This window comes from Coturnix japonica, chromosome 4 (genome assembly GCF_054131305.1).
Source record: "Coturnix japonica strain WE chromosome 4, WE-NBRP24, whole genome shotgun sequence".
NCBI lineage: Eukaryota > Metazoa > Chordata > Aves > Galliformes > Phasianidae > Coturnix > Coturnix japonica.
Window position 1 is genome coordinate 11,494,321 of NC_140666.1, and position 19,574 is coordinate 11,513,894.

Sequence of the window (19,574 nt, forward strand, 5' to 3'; positions counted from 1 at the left end):
GGATATCTCTGTGTCAACCTGGAGACTGATGCCAGAAGAATTGATTTAATTCCTGGTTTGGCCTCAGCAGCTCCTCTGTGGATTGCATAAGAAACTTTGCTTCTTTGCAGTTATAATCTGGTCCTGAGGACAGGAAGCTTTGCCATCACCTCAGCCTTGGGCCTGCCTTTGCCATCCGCTGCTGCAGCAGGACTTGGAGGTGGCATAAGACACAGAGATCTTCTTCTGGAAGAAATGAAAAGTGACTCTTTTATACTGGTAGGTGTCACACATCAACTGGTTTATAAATATAACTTCAACTCCTAAAAAAGGCGATTATCACCTTTATACTTCCTTAATAGCATCGTTTTAAAGTGAGTTACTGACATCATATATTACCTTCTTCTCCTACCATAAATGGTCTCTCCTTGCTGTATTTTATTACATATTGTAAATTCATTCAAGCAGTATATTTTGCTTTCAGCAAGGTATCCTCTGTTACTTTTTCTGTGCAGGATAAATTGAGATAAATTTTTCCCGTGCTTGCATTTTGCTCATGGCATCCATCTTTGCCCATGAAAAGTTACAGCTGGAGTTGAGCAGGACTTGAGGAATGGTCGCATTGCACTGCATAAAGTTACAGATCACCAGGCTGCAGTCGAACTGTGTACAGAGGGCTCATTGAAGCAGCCAGGAGTTTAATCGGAAGTGAAAAACATAAAGGTATGTGATGTATTCTCCAGTGCTTATCAATAAAGCAATAGGTGCATCATAAGGAAGTGACGCCAGTTATTTACCATGCCATTAGGACATCATACAGAAACCTATCACCCCTTGCACTGCTGTTTGCTGCTGGCTACCACATTTTTTTTTACCACTGTAGAATTTATTGCCAAAGCTGTAGAAAACAGAGTTGTATTTTGTGGCTATTTGGCTTTATTGGTTGTATTTTTTAAAATTATTTTTAGTCTTTGTGAGGCTTCAGATAGAATCATTTAGGCTGGAAAAGATCACTAAGATCATGTAGTCCAGCCATCAACCCATCCCCAATAATCATTCAGGTCCCCCTGTCAGTGGGGTTGGGCAGTGGGCAGCCCTGGCTCGGGTCAGAGTTTGCCATCCTATAGGCCTTTCCTGCAGCATGGGGTCATATCATAGAATCATAGAATGGCCTGGGTTGAAAAGGAGCACAGTGATCATCCAGTTCCAACCCCCTGCTATGTGCAGGGTCACCAACCAGCAGCCCAAGCTGCACAGAGCCACATCCAGCCTGGCCTTGAATGCCTGCAGGGATGGGGCATCCACAGCCTCCTTGGGCAGTTCCAATGCGTCACCACCCTCTGGGTGAAAAACTTCCTTCTAAATGTGTGATGAGAGATGGGATGTGTGAGCTTCTCCTATGTGTTCCCCTCCCAAAATGCCGCTCGCTTCTCACTGACATCAAAGTGTTTTATTTAAAAGCACTTAAATATGCTGAGCACAGTTTGATTTTGTATTACCGGAATTTCCAAGCAGATGAGGGTGTGATTTTCGCATTACAATGGAGTAATGTCACATCGCAGCTCCAAGTGAGTTTTCAGAGCCAGGTTACAAAATACAGGCGATGAAATATGCAGCAGAAGCCTGGCATGGCTGCGTGTGTTGAGGAAGGCAGCCCTTGCAGTGACTGAGAGCTCATCTCTGGGGGTACTGCTGGGCACTGCTGCAAATCCCATTCAAATAGACTCGCTCTGAATGTCACTGCATATTTCACTTCTGTTGGGATGGTTTTGTCAGAAGGGTATGAATGCATCTGGAGGGGATTTGTAGGGGATCCTGTGCTCTGCTGGCCCATCTCTCTTGGCTAACCTCCATAAAACCTCTGCAGTTACTTCTGCCCACATAGACTGCTGAGAGAAGAGAAGCCTCAGCTCGGAAGGATTTAGCATTCTGTAAGTAAAAATCAATTGATTTTTAGATCATGGGGCTGAGAGTTGAAAGCCAGTTGGGATGGATTTTGTTTAACTTCCCTATTTAAATAGATCACACTGTTTGAATACTTATGCTTGCCTTTTTATTAGCTCACCCATGTTGGCAATTTGTACGTCTATATCTCATGCCTTTGAAAATAAGGAACTAGCAGGCATGTGGGGCTGCAGAGAGGTGTTAGCTAACATCTGATGTAGAGAGAGTAGCACTGAAAGATCCAGGCATAAAAACCTGTGCTCTTTCAGGCCCTTCTTTCACCTGTGGTCTGCATCTTCTGTGCTGCCAGCGGCTCCCCTGTGCTGTTATCTTGCAGTAACACTGCATGTCGCTGTAACAACTGAGCTGCAAAGGGCAAGGTCACCTCTGCTACGTGCAAAGCCAATTAAGGCTTAAAGAACACTAAACTCAGATTTCCTCAAGTCGTTTGGTTTTATTGATCAGACACATTTTTATTTCCAGATTGCTCGCTCTTGGGAACCATCCAGGCTTCCTAGTGCAAAGGACTGTGTAAAATGTACTGAATCAGCACTCCCAGTGTGGCTGTCTGTGGGTTTTGTTAACCTTGCAAGCTCTGTTTAAGATGCAAGACACAGCTTGAAGAGCACCATCATGTATCTCAGTGCTCTTCTAAAAGACGTCTCCGATTTGCATTTCCCTCTTGTCCTCTTCAAAATCAAAGCACTTCCTTCTGCCCTTTCTTTATTAAATCCTAGGATTTTCCTGGAAAGATGATTCCCAGCACAAAAGAGAATTTACAGAGCATGCTCTGATGCTTCTTCCAAAAACTTCCATGCAGTCTGGTAAGCTTTCCCCTGTGGCTAATGGAACTCAAATCACAGGTAGGATGTGTTCACCCACAGGATGTGCAGCACCACTTTGTGCTGTCACTGCTCCTTTCCTGGCTTCAGACCCACATGTGTGATTTCTTGGAGCCTTTAGCTTGAGTGAAACAACTTTGGACTGTCTGTAATGTCTTCTTGCACAGGAAAAAATACATTCCTTTTACTTTGAGTGAAAGAAAGGCTGAAAATTCAAAGAAAGGAAATGCAGTGATTCTAGATCAATAGAGAGAAATATTCAGTAAGAGCCTTAATATGTTCATAGAATCACAGAATGGTTTGGGTTGGAAGAGGACTTTATGTAGTTCCAACCCCCCTGCTACAGCAGGGACACCTCCCTTTAGCCCAGAAGGACAACCTCACAGCCCCACCAGCCAGCCTGGCCTTGAGTGCTGCCAGGGAAGGGGCATTCACAGCCTTGCTGGGCAACATGTTCCACTGTCTCACCACCCTCACAATAAAGAATTCCTTCCTAATATCTAGTCTGAATCTACCCTCTTCTGCTTTAAAGCTACTTCCCCTTGTCCTGTCGCTACCTGCCCTTATATAAAGTCCCTCACCAGCTTTGCTGTAGCCTCCCTTCAGGTCCTGGAAGGCTGCTATAAGGTGCCCCAAGTGCCTTTTCTTCTCTAGGCTGAAGAGCCTGAGCTCTCGTAGCTTGTCCTAGTAATGCTGTGCATGTTGTGCAATGAAAAGAGCCCTCATGCTTTATAAACAGACTCTTAACACGTATGCAGCCAACCCTTCACTATCCACAAGCCACTTGAAATGTGAATAGCTGAACAGGTCTGAAGCTGTCTCTTGTGTGTGTTTGTGCTACAGGGTGAGATATTTTGGACAGAGAATGATGCTGAGAAGATACACCATCAGCACCTTGGACCTGAGCATCCCAGATGCTCCATAGCAGAGATCTGTGCCAGCTCTGCACGAACCTGACTCATACTTAAAAGCAGGAGCAGCCATTCCCATTGCTCTGGGTCAAACATGATTCCCTCTCATGATGTTGGCGGCACTCAGGTTGCCTGGAACAGGGGAACAATTAACAGTAAGTGACTGGGAAGTGAGGGTTGGAGCCTGTCTGAGAGAGATCTGCAGAATTATTCTCTTAACTGCCTTAGCTGCCCCTCTGGGGCTTGCAGGTTTTCCTGGGGTGTAGCCAAGTGTTTCCACGGGATGCTGAAATGTGGCTGATGGAAATCCGTACTGTCACACTTTGTGAAAAGATGTTCAGGGACAGTCATGGGGAGAAGAAGCTAGGCTGACTGCAAATGACTGTTGTGTTGAGGGACATGGTTTAGTGGGAGCTATTGGTAATAGGTGAACAGTAGGACTGGATGATCTTTTAGGTCTTTTCCAACCTTGGTGATTGATTCTATGATTCAAATGCCTCATTTCCATCAGAAATCAGTCTAGAATTCTTACTGGCAAATACAGGCTGACTGTGAAGAGCTCAGGGTGTTGCAGGGCTGTTTGTGGGCTGGTAGTACATGCTGTCAGAGCCCCTTTGTAAGGGAACATACCACCTGTTCCCTACAAGAGGTACCACCACCACCACCTTGTACCAGAGTGTGCGATGCGTTATTTCTGTACTCCACAGAAACACAGAAGTTGGATGTTCAGCTGACTGACAAGGGCAAGTCGTGACGTACTGCTCTTTTCAAGTGTTTATTCCCCTGCTCTTGTCTACAAGCCATGAAGGGACTGATCTGAAGACATTTCTTCCTTTGCTTGCCAGAGGCTCCCTTTCCTCCTTCAACGTACTTCTTCAAATTTCTTTTGAGAAACAATGCTTTCAAATAAGCTAATATAGAATATATAATGAAATTTGAGAAGAATTCTGTGGAGCCCAACATGTTGTCGCGTTCCCAGCTCACCTCCTTGCCTCAGGTTCCCTTTGTTTCCCTTCCATCCACCCACCAGCTTTCCTGTTTGTTCTTTTTCCTTTTGTCTGCCCACTTTCACATTCGTTTTGGCTTTCCTTCAGTCTTACAATGCTGCATCTATTCCTTGAATTTACTATGGTTTGACATTCTGCTTCATGAATCACCAGTGGGGACAGAGTTCGAGGGAGATCAAATTGCACAAACTAGTTCTTACAACTGCCAAAATCTAATTTGATTTCATGCTTTTTATTCCCTTTCCTTTACGCATTCACCTCAGATGATGCAGTAAATACGTGTATTTATTACATGTAAATGCCAGAGATAGGGAGATGCTGCATTTCTTTGCTTCTACGTTTGTGTAGATCCTCAGCTTGCAAACTGAATTCAAGGCACTTCACCAGCCTTCCTTTTTGCCACATTCTTTGTGTTTGTTTGCTCTTGTACAGCAGGAATCATGCCAGTGCTCACCAAACAACACCTAAATTCTCCATACAACTCCTCTTTGCTGTGGAGCTCACTCACACTCAGAAGTTGTTCCTAGGCGTGTACGTGTGACTAAAACCGTAAGTCTGTCTTTAAATAACTCCAAGCCATTGTGGTGCAAGATGATGAGGTTGGCAAGGATTCTTGTGTTGTCATCATCATTTTCATTAGTGCAGAGAATTATGACAGCTTGCTCTTTGCTCAGATTGATGTGATTGCTAGTCTGAAACCCTGGCACATTGCACTAACACCTGATATCTGAAAGAGAAAGGTGGGAAGCAATGCAGGCTCCCAAAGTTGCTGTGTGATGTATATCAAAAGTCTCCTTGTTCATTCCAGGAGCTGCTGCAGCCAAGGTTAATGGCCTTCCTTGGTCAGCAGAGCTGATGCAATTCTTGCAATGATAAAAGAAATAGCTTGTGTGATTAGTGATGGAAAATACCATCAACAAATATGTATTGCTGAGTAGGCAGTGTCTGGAGTTAGCAGCACTTTCCTGATAAACTGAGGTAGCACATCACGAAAAGTTGGATGAGTTGGGGATTTATTTCAAGAAGAACTCAAAGTATGCATCAAGTGTATGTGTGTCTTTCAAAGTACAGACCCGTGTCAGAACAGCACTGACAATGGAAGATGGTTCTATCAGCAAAATTGGAGAGGAGTAGTTGTAGCTTATCTTATAACCCCTCTAGCAGAGGAAAAAAATCTTTGCCATTGAATGACTGCGGTCCCTGCAGGCAGCTACTTTGTGGGTTGGCAACAAGGGCTGTGCCATGATGCCAGGCACACTCACATTGCCCAAACACAGCACAGGACCCTCAGCAACCTTTGTTTGCCCAGCCCACATGCAGCACTGCTGGTTAAAAACAATAGCAAAAGGCGCTACAAAGAACAACTTGGAAGTGAAATTCCTGTTCTGCAGCAGTAAGCCACGCACCAGCAGCCTAAAATGCAGGCTGCTGGCAATGTTTTCTGTGCAGACATATATATTCCAGCACTCGTCACTGGTGATGAATCTTTTCACAGTGATCTTGTTCCCTGCGGAGTCAGCAAGCCCTGTGTGCTGCCAGCAGGATGAGTGGCCGACAGGAAAATCTGATTTGCACTTCCACCATTAAACTGCTATTTCCAGCCCTGAAAATTATGCTGGGTGACATTAGGCAGCCAGGCTCCGTAAAACAGCATAGACATGACTGTCAGATCGGTGTGTTGGCAGGATAATCTGTTCTGACACCAAGGAAACCACTACATGGGTAAAACCCAGCCCTCACCCAGCCGGGACATGTGTGAGTGTGAAATGCCTCCACAAGACCTCAAGACATGGAAGTTTCTCAGTTCCACATCCAACTTTTTCCCAACAGAGTAATGTCTCCTGTTTGCCGTTATCAGGAGTATTTGCCCTGCAGCTATGTATTAAACTGTTAAGAAAATAACCAGAACCTAATAATCACCAGCATATTTCTTACTACTGTACCAGCTGAGGATTATTTTAATGCTTATTTTAATGGATTGCTCAGTTGTGAGCGATTTTTAGGTTAAAGGTCTTGCAAGACACTTCTTATAAGCTTTCTGAAATCTAATCCATCACTAATTTCCATATGTCTTGCAGAGCGCTGGGCTAATGTAATGCATCACCACTTATAACCTTCTCTGATAAAATTATCCCGGGTATCATTACAAAGATTCAAAGCATTGTTCTTAACGAAATACGCCTTTCTGGGATGTCTCACTAGTTGAGACATAAGCCTGGCTGTTCAAGGCATTTTTTTTTCTTGACGATAACTGGAATAGGAAGTTTGTGATGATTCTCCGTGTCAGCAAGTTTCACAGGCAAAAGTGGCTTTTCTAATGCCATCTCTTAGTAGAGAACAACTTATTCCCTGCCTGTGCCCCCAGATTGACTTTCTGGCTCCAGTTCTGGTATTTCTCATCCCACAAACCAATCTGCTCCCTTTAACAGTATGTAAAACACTGATGATCTCCTTTGCCTTTTCCTCTATGATTTCTTTCAAATAATTTCAGTACCCTCTGCTGCCCATTGCTCACAACCACCAGCCTAAGCATCAGCTGTAGTTTCCTTTTGATGTGCTGCATATGGATCAGTGCAGAGCTGCCGGAGCACAGCAGCAGCATCGTTTCCTTCTTGGTTTTCCAGTCATGATCTCCCACAGAGGAGACGGGGAATGGCGTTATGCCATTAATTCAGCATGCTGAGATAAGACCAGACACCTTGATGTCTTTATCCCTCAGTCATTAACAAATTTCCTACAAATGGTGGGAGAAGGGCGGTGTGAGAAGCCAGACCACAACTACTGCAGTGTATTCTATGTTCAGGAAAAGTTGATGTTCAAATGCAGAGAAACAGGCAAAGATGTGATTTCCCAAGCAGAATAAAGCAAGCTTGAATATTCCAGCCTCTAGCATGTCAGTATAATGTACATCTGCAGAAGTATGGAAGGGGTGATAAATTGGAAATGGAGACTTGTTAGCACATTGGCAAAAACAAATGGTAATGGGACAAGCCTTGTGTGTGAAGTCATACGCAATGATTGTAGCAAGAGAAATCATTATATCAAATCCTGCAGGCAAGACAAGAAGAACATACATCACATTAAGTGAGCAGTGGTTCAGGCAAGTGTCTGCCATCATCCAATGCAAAGTAGCAAAAATAGTGTGTACATTAAGCTGCCTTCAGATGCAAAAACTGCCTGGCTCCATGTGGGCACCCCAGGAGGCAGCACAGGAGGGAATCTTTGAAACTGTAGGCATCTTTGAAACTGTGAGATGCCAAAGTACTCACAGGGAAGCACCTGGGCTCCCGCTCTCCCCAGCAGTGAAGGTGCTTGCCTTCTAAAAACAAACCTTACTATGGATTGCAGTGGGGAGAATTCTCCCCGTGTGGTTAATTAATGCAGGTCCCATGACAATTCTTAAAACTGCATGCTGCCAGCCAAGTTTCCCAAGCTAATGTGTTTTTAACAATAAATGTGTCTTTTATTTACAGGCTACCATTAAAGACAAGATCTGCATTGCATTATTGGACTAATATTGCTGAGAATAATGTGACCAGAATAGCTATTCATGCCTCAAGGCCAGAAATGATCTATGCCAAGCCCACCTCCATCCCTCCCCCTGTATTGCCTCATCTATGCTGACATTTCCTTGTGAATATTTAAGGTAATGTCTGTTCTCATCTCTTGTTGAAAGTCAAATGCTGCATGCACACTACAGAGAACAACAGGCAGTTGCTATTCAGCACATACAAAACTGACATACCGTGCATCCATACAGCAATTACATTTGCAAGAATTTAATTCTCAAGGGCTGCTTTGGGGTGTAGATGGTATGACTCTCACTAATAACCCTTTAAAACTTTGCCAGGAAATTGAATTCAAGCACTACAACTTGATTACAGCTTTTCCTTATTTAAGTAATGTTTGACACCTGGAGGTGCCCAAGGTCATGGATGGGGCTCTAGGCAGCCTGACCTGGTGGGGGGCACTCAGCCCATGGCAGGGGCTGGAGCTCAATGATCTCTAAGGTCCCTTCCAATCTAAGCCACTCCATGATTCTGTAAGTACACTCATTCAGAATACTCCTGGTTTCTCCACTTGAATGTCAGCAACGGAGCAGGAAACTGAGGGGATCATTGCATGGAGAATAATGACAGGCTAAATGTTGTTTCCATTACAGCCACATACAGAAGGGGGTTATGGTACAAGAGGAAGTTTCTGTCCTCAGTGCTCTGGTAGTGTAGAAATTAGTCCTAAAACAAAACCACTCTTCCTCTCCTGCTTCTCAAAATCACACATGCATCTTGTGTTCTCCTTACCTGACACAGTCTGCAAGCTCCCAGCTTGCTGGCATGCTTCAGATGAACTTAAAACCTCCTAACATGGCAGCTGTGGATAGGTAACAGCCATGGATGTATTTTCTGTGCGCAGTTTTCTCAGCACAGGGACTGACTTCTTCACCGTGAACATCTTAAATACACAAACCTGCATTGCTGTGCAAGGAGGAGAGAACCTGGAGCATCACCCTACAACAACAGCACCATCAGCACTCACATCCACAGCACGTGACATTCTTCACATCTTTCTGACAGCTGAAGAAGTTTGTGACCGAGAGGGACAAACAACAAAAAGTGTAATTAAAGACACATTTAGTCATCCTCAGCCCGTATTTAGGCACCTACACACATTGCCCACTTTCCAGCTGGGACAGACAGGATTTCAGTGGCAGGGAGCTGAGCTCAGGCTTAGCAGGATGCCCACACACTTCAGCATCCCACACACTTAATATCCACAATTGTAACAACATAGCAACCGGTCTGTAATTAGTACAGACATTGCCAGAGCTGCCTTTGTATTACTTATGAGTCATGCTACAAAAATATTCTTTATTCATTATCCAAGCCCTTTTCATTTCAGTGCCAGCCATTACCGTGTTGCAGGGTAGGTAGGTCTCTGTCAGGCTTGTCAAAGCTAAGTGCCTTCTGATAGGGATCTTTGCATTTAACCTGACAAAGATTTACTTTACAAAAGGGTGAGATCAAAAGGGTTCCTTTCTGCACAGAAGAAGAAAGAAACACTTCAACATGGCTCAAAATGAGGGGTTTGCTCCTTGTTGCTTCTTCAGCAGCACATCTATGGCTGGAAGAACCTCTTTCAGACTTGGCTTAAATTGTTCTGTCAGTAAATTAAATATTTGTATCTTAATGTCTTCGTGGTTAACTAAAAAGGAGAAAAGGCTCACGAAAATCTCAGACCAAATCGGAAACTTTCCTTCATCTTTAATATAATATATGGAACAGAAGAAGGAAAATGCAGCCGAAATGTATTATGACAAGCAAATAAAAGTAATATTGGAAAATTCCTTCAGGCAGATTCTGTTCTAGACCGCTACTATTTACTAAGATATTTTTATTCACTGTGATATTAAATCACTGGGCTGGAAAGTCCTTGGGTCATTTCAAACGACTGTCTCATTGATTTCTTATTCCTAAAGCATCCTTAATATAGCAGTGTCATCGAAGCTGACGACAGTGATCCCCAGATCTCCCTTGGCAGTGGACTGACTGTCTAAGCGTTCTTGCTGTCGGAGAGGAGCACGGACAGATTAACTCAGACCCTGTAAACAAAAAGGTAGGTTAACAAAAAGTCCGACATCAGAAAAGTTCCCATAAAACAGCTTCCCAGTAGGAAGCTGTTTCACAGTGCAATACATTGTGAAATTTCTTTTTTTTTTTTCCCTCTTGAATGTTACTATTCTTCTCAACCATAGCTGTATACTTTAAAGACTTTGTTTCACCACCAAGAGAGCAGACACTCCCTGATCTGCACCAGAATTGAAGCCATTTTTCTGAGCCATACGAGCCCAAGAAAAGGGAAAGAGCCATTCCAGGCACACGTTGGTGCGGTGCTGGGTCACCATAACAAGGTTTGTGATGATTCTGATCCCTGAGAAAGGCCTGAAATATAGAGTGGAGATCAAACCGTGGTCAAGAAAAATCTTAGAAGTATTCTATTTTGTAATCTAATTGTCTCCCACATAGAAAGGATATAGCAGAAATGCAGTACAGGATGATCTCCTGAAGAGAAAAAGAAAACTTCCAAAGCACTACTCTAGAAATAAATGTCTATTTTTAAGATGAATCTAAATCTACATTTTCTCATGATGACTCTCTTCTTCCTTTCAATACAATTCCTGGCTGTGTCTGTGGCTGAAAGCACAAAAGCTCAGCTCTGAGATGTACCTACAGCCTTTCAGGATAAATCAAACCAGCTCAACAGTGTCGCTTGCTGTAAGTGTTGCAGCCCCACAGAAATGCACCCTCATCATTATGAGGGATGACACCCTCTGCCTCTTGCACACCAAACCCCAGCAAAGAGCCCAAAAGACCAAGTGCTGAGCTGCATTGAAAGGGATGGACGTGGATGACTTGCCCTGAAATGGAAGACTCCCATCAAACTACAACACAGTGCAGGATGGACTGAGCAAGTTGTACGCTGTGTTTGCCATAGAGTCATCAAAGCTACAAAAGATACCCAAGATCCCCAAGTCCAACCCCAACCCAACGGCACTATGCTCATCACCATGTCCCTCAGTGCCACATCCCCTCAGCTCTGGAGCACCTCCAAGGATGGTGACCCCAATGCTACCTGTGCCAGTGCATCACTGCTCTTCCTGAGAAATTTTTCTGAATATCCAACCTGAACCTGTGCTGGCACTTGAGACCAGTCCTCTTGTCCTGTTGCTTCTCACCTCCAACCTGGATAGAGAACCAGTGGTCCCACTAGCCACTGCCATTTTGGATGGTCCTGTGTGGAGCCAGGAGCTGAGCTTGATGATCCTCATGGGTCCCTTCCAGCTCGGGATATTCTATGGTTCTATGTAACTTCAGCTACAGGAATGATCACAGCCACCATTTCCAAATCACGGCTGAAGGAGTTTAAAATAACAACAAAGAATAGAAAACTAGTTTTGAGAGACAAAGTAAGTTTCTCTGTAGCACTAACAGACATGAAATTGTAATTTTCATCATTAACTCATCTTGCTGCAGATGAAATGGGGTTTCAGAGGGAATCCAGAAATCATTTCTTCCACATGAAGAGTTTGTACACTTAATTTGTTGCAGTAAACCACCATTCTGTATGCTGAGGACCTCTGTGTTAGCAGATGATGAAACAACATCTGCCTTAACAGACCTTTTCTCTGTATAACTGGTAAAGAATTTCCATCTCAGTGATGAGATGAAAAACACAGAGGGGAAAATCACAGAAGAAAAGAAATTCACAGTTTTCTAGCCGGAGCATTCAAGTGGAATAGCTAATATTGCCAGCTTCAGCACAAAGCAAAATAATGGGGAATATTTTTACACAACTTATTACAATGAACAAATGCAACAAGAGCATTTTGAAGGAGCACGTAGCATGCGAGCAGGATTTCAAAACAACATAAGGGACCTGCAGATTCAGAGGTATATCTTTTTCATTACCCCATACACTACACTTGTCTTCAATCTAAAAACAAGCATTGACAGTGGAAGAATTTATAGGCTCAGGAGTCTGAAACGTGGCTCTTGTTTCATAGCTTGCTAGGTACTCAGAATAAGAAGGTAATTTGAAACAGCAGACTCATAACTGTGCCCAGCACTGGAGCTGCACACTGATAGCAGAGGCTGCAGAAACTCCCTCCAACAACACATCCATGAGCCACAGCCTGCAGAGAGCAGGAATCTGAGATTGCTTTGAGCTCACTCTTCAGGCTTCTGGTGCAGCACAAGGGGTATTTACCACCTTGGTCTTTCTTTTCAGACAGTGCCCCATGTACTGGGCTTTGACACCTCCCAATCCATGTAGAATATGCCTCTTTTTACTCAACTCTCACTAAAATGTTAATAAAGGATTTTTCCAACAGCTCTTTTCTCTTCACCTCCCTCCAAGAGTTCTCATCTATTATGCCCAACATCTTACAGCATATAAAAATATATCACTGAATCTGAAGTGAAATCTGAAGAGTCTTAATTGCTCTGAGTCTTGGGAGGCCCCAGCCGTATCTTCAACACTGATGCATTCAAGGATTCAGCCCTTGGATTAATCCCAGGGCTCAGTGGATGGATCCAAGGATGAAATTTAAAGAAGAGGTTGGGAATGACGATGTCACTGATCCCAGAAACCCTTCTGATGAAGAAGATCTGGCAGTGGGCTCTCCCCACATATACACAGGGTTTTTATGGCATTCAGTTCCATGTTTGATGTGCCATTGCTCCTTTGTGGCACTGAGCAATGTGGTTATGGGCACGGTGGAGAGGGGTTGATGGTTGGACTCTGTAATCTTAGTGGCCTTTTCCAGTGTTAATGATTCTATGATGCATTGCTGTTGCACTGTGTGCAAAGGAGCTGCGGACCAAAATTTAACAGAAATAACTTAATTATTGTGCCAAGGCCTTGAGAGCGCAGAGAATGGATGACTGCAGAGCACAATTCTTTTTCTTGCAATATTTTGGCAGAGTGTTGAACACAGAAAAGGCGCCGTTCCAACAACCATCGGAAGGGGCAACTGCTATCCACTATTTATTCTCTGTGCTTAACACAATATTTTGAGCACAGTCACTGAGCAGCAAGCTCTCTTGGCACTGCAGGTGTTGTTTAGATCTTCTCCCTTGTGTGTGTAACACGTGGAACTGGAGAACCAGAACTTACCAGTGTTCCCATGTCAAGACGTTACGTAAAGAAGCAGTGAACAGCCTGACCGAATTGCTGCTCTTTTTGGGGAGCTTTTGTCTGCCTCACCATATGTCATCTTGCTGGGAAATGGTGTCTTTGTACCATTCTCTGTAGGAGTGGACTTTATCCCCGTAACTAGCCATAAATATCAGGCAAAGGGGACATGCAGGTTTATAGCTTCATTACCCACTTTAGCATCTATCAGTACTGCAAGGAGAAAATGTAGAGGGAGATATTTGTATATTTGCAAAAGGCCAAGAAAGCTGAAACCCACAGCAGCTGGAATCTTTTGCCATTGTTGGCAAAATGTAGTTAAAAGCAGTTTACTGAGCATATCTATCTGATGACTTGTTTGTGATTTCCAAGCCCTGTGCTGGCTGTGCCCCACATACTGCTCAGCAGCCACCTCACAGCTGTGAGCCTTTTCTCAGTGAGGAGAAATCAGAACAAACCAGTTTGTTTCATAGCGCACTACAGTCCTTGCCTGGATGGATCAAACCGCATTCGCACACGAGGTTCGCTGGAGTTACAGAAAGTACAAGATAGGGAAAAGAAAACAAGTCCCTTGGAGAAAGCTACAGAAGTGATCTTGTTGGGAAGCACTGAGCAGTGTGGATAATGAGGGTCATGCCAAAATGCCAGGGGCTGAGCAGGGCTCACAGACTGCTGCTGGTGCAGTTCAGCCACCTCTTGCCATTTAAATGCTATCGCAACTCCTGTAACTTTCAAAATAGAAAATAAAAAAATAAAATAAAATAAAAAATAAAAAATGAGCAGTACATTAAAATTAATCATTGCTTGTTCTGGGAAAGCAACTAACTGAAATACAAAAGACCTTTACAGTGTCACAGAGATTTTTCTGACATAATAATGGCTGGTGGGAAGGGCTTGTGTTTGTCTGTGCTCTGCTGTCAACCTAATCAGATCAGCACTGCTAATGCAGTTGATTTCCCTCTCACTGACTTTGAGCCTGTAGATGTTTGTGCAGCTCAGACCAGGGCAGAAGGAAGAAAATATTTGCCCCTGCTCTGCTTTTGGCAGCTTTTGGGATGGGGATGACATCAACTGTAGGAAATCTACATTCTGACCAAGATGCACAGAGGCACAAGAGAAGGCCAGCCCCATTTGGGCACACTGCCCTGAGCTGCCTGTGCACGAAATTCCCAGCACAGTTGATGCTTTTGGCTTATTTTCTTTTCTTAAAACACTGCTAAGACTCATTTTATCAAGTACCATTTGCTAGCCTAATGAAATATTGTCATGTCTTATGAAGGAAAGCCAGCTGCTCAGCAGATGAAGCTGTCCAGCAGAGTGCTGGTGACAGTGCTGCAGATGCCCTTAGATGCAATCAATTTAGGATAACAGTGCTGAGCAAAGGAGCAGATGTGCCAGTCTCCTGGCTTGGCTTTGGATGCTGCAGCTGGTGGTAGCTTCTCTAACCCTGGTCCCCACCACACTTAGCAGTGAGGTTTGCCTGCAGCCAGGCTGAGAGTTAGGTAAGCAGCAGCCACTCCTCCTTCTTCACCTATGCTGATTTTCTTCAAGTGTTCCTAAGTGCCTTTTCAAGCCAAGTATAATTTATCTGGCCCACTGCTTTCTGACAAACACCTTTCCTAGCTTTATTTATCATACGGCCATAAATACTTCACTCAGCGCTGTACTTATAGAGTCTGCTTAAAGATTTTTTTTCCACCAACTGTATTTCATCTTGCAGAAAGTGGAATATTTACAATATTTGTCACCTCTGTGGTAACCTGTGTCAGCTGCCTGCTCTGAACTCATCACTTAAAGGAGGAAAAGTCCCACAGAAATGCAGCTGGATGCAATAAATGCTGTGCTTGTGAGTTCAGGCATTTAGACACATTGTGAGTCAACTTTGAAAAAGCAACTGAACAGAACACATCACCTCTGCATTCTCACCTAGTGAGGGCTTCTAATGCCACATATCCTCCATGGCATGGCTATACTCAGCACTGCCCCTCAGCATGTGGGGAGCATTTTGTCCCCCCAAACACACAGATATGGATTGCACACAGAGTATCTTAAGCATAGAACCTTCAAATTGCACTGTGCTCTAAGGAGCCCAAGCGTGCATGACTCTTGCTGGGTTCACAAACACTAGCAGGACTACCTGCCTCTATCTCAGCAGATTTCTGCTGTAGCTCAATTGCCCAGCAATGTGATCTCTTTGCACACTTTCCCTTTATCCACATTTGTTCGCTCAGGCAAACAGCCACCTATAAATCATTCACTAAACTCATCCACAACACCTTGGTAACAACTGAAGCCGTCTCTGAAAACAGGGAATCTCCAACACCATTAAGGAGATTTCATGTGCTTCATTGTCATTTCTGAAGATGAAGCTGAGCTGCCTGTTCATTTGGGTAATATGATGGGGTCACACATAGTCCTGCAGTCACTCTTCCCCAGTAATGTGACAGTGTCACATTTATGCAGTCAAAGATTATTTTGCCTTTCGTGATGTCTTACACTGGTCCAAGCACAGAAAGGAAAAAAAAACCCGCCTGTTTTGCACATCACTAGCTATTAGGCTATGTCTGGTTGCATCACATCAGTTGACACAACGTAAAACAATGTAAGCAGATCAGATGTGACATAAATGTCACGTTGCATCAGGTTTTAAAGAAATTGTCAGCTATTACACAACGGGTGAAAAATGCCAGGAGACGCCCAGCCATCGTACCTGTAGACCTTCAAGATAAAGTGAGGTTACCTACCAAACATAATCCACAGTTTTGTATTCTGATCATAGAATCATTCAGGTTGGAAAAGACCTCTAAGATCATCCAGTCCCATCGCTCCCCTACCACCAATATTGCTTACTAAACCGTGCCTCTCACTGCCACATCTACACATTGCTTGGACACTTCCAGTAATGGTGACCCTACCTGGGCATCCTGTGCCATCATATCACCATCCTTTTGGAAAAGAAATCTTTCCTTACATCCAACCCGAACCTCCCTTGGTGCAACCTGAGGCCATTCTCTCTCATCCCATCAAAACGACACATTTTCAGCTTATGAAGTGATCACTTTTACTCTCTGTTGTGCTCCTGTTCCTCTCCAGAAGACTTAGATGTGGTGACTATTACCCCTGATAAAGCACCCATAAGCAGCAAATTCATCTACTGAAAAATGGACAAAATGCAGAGCCAGACTCAAAAAACCACTGAAATCAATAACAGCCTTTCTACTGACTCAAACAGGAAATGGATCAGCATCTCCATGCCTCAGTTAGTATTTTTACTATACAACTGATTTCCCATTAGGGGGAAAAGCATTGTTTTTTGTATGTCGTGGGAATAAAAGAGCAGAACAAATTTATGTAACAGTGCAAGCAGATTACAAAAGAGAGGTAGCACTTATGTAAGGCATCAATGCTAATGCCAGGCTTGCTTTTTTCAATGTTTTCTTCATTTTCCACTCAAACAGAAGAGAGCGAAGGAGAGAGCAAACCTGATGTTTGCAGCAGCAGCAGTAGTGACATGGCTTATGTGTGTGCCACTGCTGGCAGAGAAAATATGGTGCCTGGGCATCACAGAGTCCTCTGGGCACTGAACACTTCCTCACCCTGCTTCTGGAGCAAAAACAGCTTAGGAACCTCTGCAAAAACAGAAAATGGGCAGCATCAGCATTGCCTGCATGACTTGCACAGCACCTGCACAATGCAGGGAGCTGCAGCAGCAAGGGGAGGGCACGAGCTGCCTGAGGGAGTCTGCTCTCCAAAACGCATCTCCTGGATGAATTCCTTACATACTGTTTTTCCCTCCTCACATGGCGTGTATACACCAGAAATGAGTTCAGTGATGAATCAGGCAGCTTACCTGTGGACTAAGACTCCAATTGTAAAGTGATTCATCTTAAAAATCATTTTATAAATGAGAAGCAGACATCTCAAGGCTGGTAACCTTTCAGAAGCACCATGGTGACAGATTCTGCCTGACAGATTTGATATGAATTCTGCCCATTGTATAAATATTGATAACTCTGACGCTTAGCATTGCAGACTTAATCTTCTCAGGTGTATTCGCAGCTCCAGAGCCTGACCCAGCATGGGAAAGATGCAGTGCAGTGCTCAAGGTGTTATTTAGAGTCATTAGTCCTCAACAGGAAAAAGTTAATTGACAAGCATTCACAAATGTTGCATACTTGAAGATCTCAGAGGAATTGCACAATTAATATACTGTCAAACAAGCTGATTTGGGATCATTAAGAACCTCTGACACAGCAAAGGCACATAAGCAAAGCAGGTGGTGTGTGGTCACATCACCCTTGTTGCTATGGGGAAAATGAAGCACCCTGGCATCCCTGCTGTCAGGTTGGATATTAGGAAAAGCTTCTGCAAAGGAGTGGTGAGACATTGGCACAGGCTGATCAGGGGGGTGGTAGTGGAGTCACCATTCCTGGAGGTGTTCAGAAACCACGGAGATATGGCACTAATAGACATGGCTTTATGGGTGGTCATGGTGGTAGGTGAATGACTGGACTGGGTGACCTTAGAGGTGCATTCCAACTTTAATGAGTCTATGATTCACATTTCCTATAGACACCCTGGAGACCCCTGTGGGCAGGGCAAGAAGGAAGCAGAGAACAGCAAGATTTAAGGTGGAGTGTTCATAATGAGGTCTTCCAAGAAGCTCTCAATGAAAGTCTACATCGGTGGAGGCTCAGAGCCCATCTCCACCAGCCAAAAGCAGACTTCATAGCTCCTTTTATTCAATGTCTAAGTTAACTGTACAAAAGACATACAATATTGAGAAAGAGCCAATTGTACTGAAATTACAAAGGATTAAGGAAGCAAGGTAGGATAAGTATATAAAAAAATCAATACCCTGGTTGGCTTTGTTTTCTTGTTCAGGCCAGATCATCTTCGTACATTCAGCCTGTGCGGTCAGCTTGTAGACGATTTAGCTGATGAAGAGTTATTCCCACTTTTAAAATAAAGCAATTTTACAACTAATTGTTAATGAGCTGCCTTGCAATTCTTCTATTTTGAGCCAGAGTCGCTTTGAGTCAGGCCTGCCAAACCAAATTCTTTGACCCAATTTCTAAGAATAAATTCCCTCCTGAAAACTGCACGCACATCTTCACCAATCCATATCGTCCAGCCTGCTAAAACTGGGTTTTTATAATGGAAAAAACTCAGAGCCTTCAGCTATGGGGATGTAAATTAAGCCACTGTATTTTTATGGTCAAGGTTATTGTGAAAATCAGAGGTCAGTATTCACATGGCTTGGTGTCAAGGGAATTAACTGTACAAAGATCAGGTGATATTAAAATAAGGAAAAAAGCTCACAGGGGAAAAAAAAATAGGAACATTCAATAATGTATGAGGCATAGATGTGCGGTTGTTTAAAGTAAAAGAGCTGGAATATCTTTATTACTTTTACAGTAACAAATTGACGCAAGAGAAGAAAGGACTCCATTGCCTATTAAAGGGACTCTGTTGTCTTTGAAAAAAATTATGTCCCCACAATCAAACTTTTAAAAGATTTATTATACAGAATGAGACAAACAGGTGCCGTGTAATAGCTTTCAGATACCTGCAACCGCTCACAGCACTTCCCTTGCCTCTACTCTCTCTCTGTTCAGGCTGCAAATCCACATGTCACAGAGTGTACCTCACTGTGACCTCTTGCCCGAGCCATAAATCAATGGTAGTTTTGCTGTTGAGCTGTTGTGCTTAAATCAAGTCCTATGAGTATAAATAAAGACAATCACACAGTACCGCCATGCTGTAATCCTGATGGAAATGCATTTAGTAAAACAGATACATCTTAAGGCCAGAAACTTTGCAAGTGTGCCATTGCTGTATGCTTCAGAGGGAGGGCATCTCTGAGTCAGTGCAAAGAAGGGACATTTTTTTTTGCACTTGATTCAGAAAATGGCATTTGTTCATTTCAAAGACAATATTTAACTGTGTTCAATTGGGCTACAAGTGATGCCTATCTAGAGTGAGTCCTATCTAGCCAAGGCATTTAAAAGGAAAATAGCTGAAAGTCTTCCTTGATAAAACCAACAAAATAAGGAAAAACGGAAAGAGCAGTTGTGCTGTACAGAAGAAAAATGCATTCATAATTTGAAAGAAAGAGTAAAGCCAACTTATTTGCAGTCTTTTTCTTAAGGGAGAAAAAGGTTTTGTCTCCAGCTGAAGAGCAGAGAGCAATTTCTAGT

The 19,574-nt window shown here is 43.5% G+C and overlaps 2 long non-coding RNA genes across 5 annotated transcripts in view; one reads left to right on the plus strand and one right to left on the minus strand.

Annotated features, from left to right (window-relative positions):
* LOC107312648 (uncharacterized) lies at window positions 1-14,150 on the plus strand. Its single transcript, XR_014945113.1, has 7 exons — window positions 1-258; window positions 495-702; window positions 1,847-1,910; window positions 2,661-2,747; window positions 3,609-3,831; window positions 8,157-8,329; window positions 10,160-14,150. It is a non-coding gene; the product is annotated as an uncharacterized LOC107312648 (long non-coding RNA).
* The window catches only part of LOC107312647 (uncharacterized), a 24,129-nt gene continuing 14,469 nt past the window's right edge, over window positions 9,915-19,574 (minus strand). For all 4 annotated transcript variants that reach the window (XR_014945110.1, XR_014945109.1, XR_014945112.1 and 1 more), the window contains one exon: window positions 9,915-10,282. This is a non-coding gene — a long non-coding RNA (uncharacterized LOC107312647). The remainder of the gene's footprint in view (window positions 10,283-19,574) is intronic.